The sequence below is a fragment of the Ceratotherium simum genome, chromosome 13 (genome assembly GCF_057802395.1).
Source record: "Ceratotherium simum simum isolate JZ-2026a chromosome 13, ASM5780239v1, whole genome shotgun sequence".
NCBI classification, from domain to species: domain Eukaryota; kingdom Metazoa; phylum Chordata; class Mammalia; order Perissodactyla; family Rhinocerotidae; genus Ceratotherium; species Ceratotherium simum.
The window spans coordinates 28,216,033-28,221,042 of NC_141912.1; the positions used below are offsets into that span (position 1 = coordinate 28,216,033).

General features: G+C 41.7%; 2 non-coding genes across 2 annotated transcripts; both read left to right on the top strand.

The window, feature by feature from the left end:
* The first annotated feature begins 637 nt into the window (after positions 1–637).
* TRNAF-GAA (transfer RNA phenylalanine (anticodon GAA)) lies at positions 638–710 on the top strand. The gene has a single exon. It is a non-coding gene; the product is annotated as a tRNA-Phe (tRNA).
* A 511-nt stretch (positions 711–1,221) lies between these two features.
* Positions 1,222–1,326, top strand: LOC147915592 (U6 spliceosomal RNA). Its single transcript, XR_015554194.1, has one exon. It is a non-coding gene; the product is annotated as a U6 spliceosomal RNA (small nuclear RNA).
* The last annotated feature ends 3,684 nt before the right edge of the window (positions 1,327–5,010 follow it).

Below are 5,010 nucleotides of genomic sequence, written 5' to 3' on the forward strand. Positions count from 1 at the left end.
TTATTGTTCCTGCCACCACACCTCCACTTTCATCTTCATATGGAAAGAAAGAATCTTGCTTTGGACTGGCCTCAGTCCAAATTTTTGTGAAGAAATTATGTTGTGATGGGTTATGCCATTTTAAATTTTCTAATTTTTGTGACAGTTCCTTTCCTGTAAGTTGAGAATGTTGTGATGAGTATTTAGTCTGGTCATGTTCACGTATATTGTACTCTTTTAGCAAATTTATAGCCCCCATTGGATTCCAGTGCTCAGCATTTTTGGAGATTGAGAGAGAGGAAAGGATGAAAAGAAGAGAGAAATAAAGGACCCCGCAAAATATTTACTTTAGTTTTCATTATTTTTTGAGCTGTGTCTGGGTGAAGGGACAGGATGCAGAGGAGCAGAAAGGCTTTCCGTTGACTCCCTCACTACCAGCTCTCTTCAGTCTCCCTCCTCCACCTATCCATCCCCCGCTGCCGGGAATTGGATCCAGGCGGTGTAGGTGGAAGACAATAGATTCCAAGTCTTTCCGGGTGGGCAAGTATATTGTACAATAAGACAGCCAGGCACACGTAAAGAGTGTGAAACCCGAAAGCGAAAGTTGCACACAATCAAGTACTGAAAAAGAGAGGCAAGAAAGTGTTTCCTATAGGGGGCCGAAATAGCTCAGTTGGGAGAGCGTTAGACTGAAGATCTAAAGGTCCCTGGTTCAATCCCGGGTTTCGGCACACACAACTTCTTAGTCAACGTCAAGGCGTATTTGCTTTCTTGTGAGTCAGGAAATGTGCTGTGTTCTTACTCTGAAGATATTCTCGCATATCGTAATTGCGTAATAAACAGAAAACTGTCTCGGAATTCCCTGAAAAAGGAGTCGACGATCGAAGCCCACTTTTCTTTACGGTTTTCACATGATCTGTAAGCACTGGTAATAAAAAGACAATAATAAAATAATATACTGAGATGCACATGACACTGAAAAAGCTGTGGGACCGTCACCGAGTCTGCGATTTGTGGTGCGCCCAGCAGCAGCGGGAAGGGAAAGAGAGCCGTCTGTCGGCTCTGCCGCAGCTACACTCGTTGTAGCCCGAGAGCAGCCACAGTCCGTGTGTCAGTAATGAAGTGGCTGTGTTCGAAAAGCACTTTACATACGGCCAGTGAAATTCAAATTTTATACAAATTTCGTGTGTCACGAAACACTATTCTTCGTTTTATTTTTTCAATCTTTTAAAATAAAAAGCGGTGCTCGTTTTGGCAGCACATACACTAGAATGGGAACGATATAGTTATTAGCCGTGCCCATGATGCAAGGATGATACGCAAATTCATGGCACGTTCATTTTTTGACGTAAAAAAAACCAAGCTCTAAGGCAATAATTTACCAACCCTAGGGTAGAGGATCCCATTGCAAAAACTCAGAACTTTAAGAGCAGGCAAAATTTCCGTAGCCTTCTACGAGTCAGAAATAACTGGAGAATAAATGTGAACGTAGGGAGCCTGAACCCCTAGGGATTCTAGGGATTCGAACTTTGTTTCCCTGGATTAAAAGGTGAAAGTTTAACAAGTGAGCTAACCAAATCCACAGACCTAGTTGCTGCGCATATATTCCTTAATGCATTTGGTATATCTTGTCCTAGTTTGTAAATCTCTAGCATTGTCTTCATTGCAGAGAAAATTCCATTTGAAACAGGTCCTATAATAGCTAGCTCGCTCTCTCCTCACCCTTCTCTTCTCTCTCTGTCTTCCATTCCTTTAGGCGTCCAGAACCAGAGCTGTAGCGTCCCCTAGAACATGTCACTGCAGAGTTTGCAGACTATATTGCTAGACTCAAGGTGTTTTCATTTCATAATGAGTATTGTGCATTTATCCCTTTCTCTCTTCTTCGTTTCCCTACACTGAGTTAAACTCTCGAGGAAGCATGCCATTCTTCTTCGTATCCGTCTGCATTCTGTTTTCCATTTATCTTGCAGCGTTTGTAGACAGAGGGGAAGAAAAACGAAGGAGAAAGAGTTGAAGACACAAGAGACTGTTCCATAATGGGCCTCTCTCTGTTGGTGGAGGTTAACTGCAACTCAGGCAATCCCTTGGCAAGGAGACCTGGGAACAGGCCAACTGTGGGAAGACCATGAGGAAGAGTCTTTTGTCTAGCGTGCAGTGCCTCTTCTCTGATGGAGTCACAAGACTAGATTCAGGGTAGGAGCTTCAGAAATAAAGGAACTGATCAGGTTAACCCCCGTTCTGCCAACCATTTGAAATAAAGGAACTGAACAGGCTAACCCCCGTTCTGCCAACTATTAGGTCCTCGAAGACACCGGGAGAGGAAGATTATTAGTCACGAACTTTTTCTCAGTAGCTGACTGTCCGGGTGGATGTGGTTGAGTTGTGGAGAGATTACTGAGCATGGAAGAAGTGCGAGGTGTAATTTTCCTTATCTCCGCCCTTGCACTCTTCCACAGCCCCAGCTCCCTGACCATGTCTGAGCCTCTCCTCTTTTGCGTTTTCATTTTTTCTTACTTTTGTTTTTGCGTTTCTTTACTCATCTTTTCCTGCTCACACTCGAGGGAAACTAGTTATCTAATTCGTTGCTTTTAGTACTCAAGCATTTCTACTCCTAGGGCTTTGGAGTCTATAGCCTAGTGATTGTGTCAGAACAAGGAAGGCTGGGTTGAGTGGGACAACACACAAAGGTACCGTTCACCCAGGGCAGCAAACGTGCCAGCTGCACATGAACCAGCCCATAATTGTTCATTCGCAAAATAAGTGAAGAGCAGAAAGAGAAAAAATAAGAGGACCACGGAGAATTTCCTACTCCTATTTTCTCAGCTGCGCCTTTCTCAAGAAAGAGATTGCAGGCTGAGGAGCAAAACGGTTGCCACTAATTTTCTTCCTGCCCCTTTATACCTTCCAGGCTCCACTGAGGGCAACTCAGCGCAGTCACTAGACGTTGAAGTCAGTAGATCTCAGTTCTTCTGCGTGGATGGGCGCTGCACACCAACGCCACTTTTCACAAGAAGACTGGGCAATCCAAACTCCAACGTGAAAATAATGATTTGGGTTAGCGAGTGTAGAGTTTTCTAGTGGGACTGAAGTAGCTCAATTGAGCGATGCTTTAGACCGAGTGCCCGGATCTGCTCCCAGATTTGGCGGTCGTCAGGTTTAGTCAAAAATAATCCTGTAGAGGGGAAGGTGGGAGGGAGGAGGGTGAAAGGGATATTTGGTACATGTGTGTGGTGATGGGTTGTAATTAGTATTTTGGTGGTGAACATGATGTAATCTATGCAGAAATAGAAGTATAATGATGTACACCTGAAATTTTTACAATGTTATAAACCAATGTTACTGCAATAAACAAAAAATTTAAAAAAAAAACAAAGAAAACCAATAATAAAGCCAAAATGAAATTAATAATCCTGTAGCAGTTCACATACAGAAGCTTCCTGACCACAGACACCCTCTTGCATCCAATGCTTGAAGCGAATTGTCTAGAGGGCTGAAATGGGGAGAATCGGAATTCCATGCTCTCAAATCTTTTTGTCACCATTTTTAAATATACTAAAGAAATCCCGTCTGGTACACACGGAAAACGTTGGAGAAACCAGCGGCGACAGACTGTGGAGAAATATGGCCGTTATCAACAGCATAGACAAAAGTGAACCCATCTCAGAGGTTTTAGGTATTTAATTTTATTCTTTCGAATTTCTGTGCCAATCTCTCCTGCAGAATCCTTGCATTCTCGGAGGGAAAGGAATTTGATGATTTTGTTGGGACCGCTAAACTTATTGCGCCGCCCGCTGTGTGCCCTTGAAATGTTCCCTCCTTCAAACTGAAATATATGTTTTTTAAGAGTAGGTGCAGTTCTGAAGTTTTGTTCTGATGCTCTTTGGCATAAAACTCGCAAGATGGAAGTGTGGAGCAGGAATGGAGAACCATCTCGGAAGGAGCGCTGGAGCATGCGCGTCAGCGGGAACTGTCGATTCAGCGCCGATGGGTGGGCTCCAGGCTGCTCTGTGGCTTTGAGTTCATTCATTCATGTCGGGGCACTAAATTGTGGGAAACTAACCTTTCTATCACGAAATTTTAAGACAACCAATCAGCTAGTGTCCAGCTTTTTCATTGATAATCCTTTGGCCATTTTGAGAAGATGCCAACAGAAGGAATGGTAACACCCTACTGACAACTTTAGAATCTAATATCTGAATCTTATATAGTATCTTAACAGACCCAAGATAAAAAGAGTTTTATGAGGCAGTCAACAAGCTTTGAAGACTGATGTTACTTTCCAAAAAAAGTTAGCACTAAACTTCTGGAATCAGAGCTCTGTATTCGATTTTCTTTCTTTCTTTCTTTTTTATTTTATGTGCAAATAATCATCATTTTTCCCCTGTCCAATATTTTATAATTCTCTTTTTTAAACTGTCTCATTATTGTTGTTTCTAACCCAAATGTGGTTATTCAAAAGAGTGAGTTACTGTGGTAAATCAAAGCAGTGATATCACTTGCTTCAAATATTTTATTCTACTTCCTCCTTTTACCGGTTTCCATAAGTCTGAGTCCTTGGGCTATTATTCTGTCTGTGTTTCTTACACAAGAAAACCTGTATCTTATATTCTGTAGTTTCAACTAAATTTTAACTTAAAGAGATTAAAGCCATGAAAATACAGAAAATGCAAAATCTTTTCAATCTTGTATATTCCGGATAACTTACCCTTTTTTTCTCACTTGTACCAAACTTGAAAGCATTTTCTTCTTTTAACTGAGTGGATTTTGTAGACTTATTCCAAAGCATCTTCCTCCTCCCAGCATATGACATCAGAATATCTAATACTCATCAATTGTAATGTTGAAAAATTAATCACTGGAACATAATCAGAAATGGGAACAAAAATAGACTCATTGCTAGCATGCAGTCTAACTCATGGAAACAAAAGTGTGAGTCTGTGGCAAGCCAATACTAGAAGGTAGCCAGATAGCCTTAGGCACTCCAACCATATAATTGACAGACAGAATGGATGGGTTGGTTAATAAAACGAG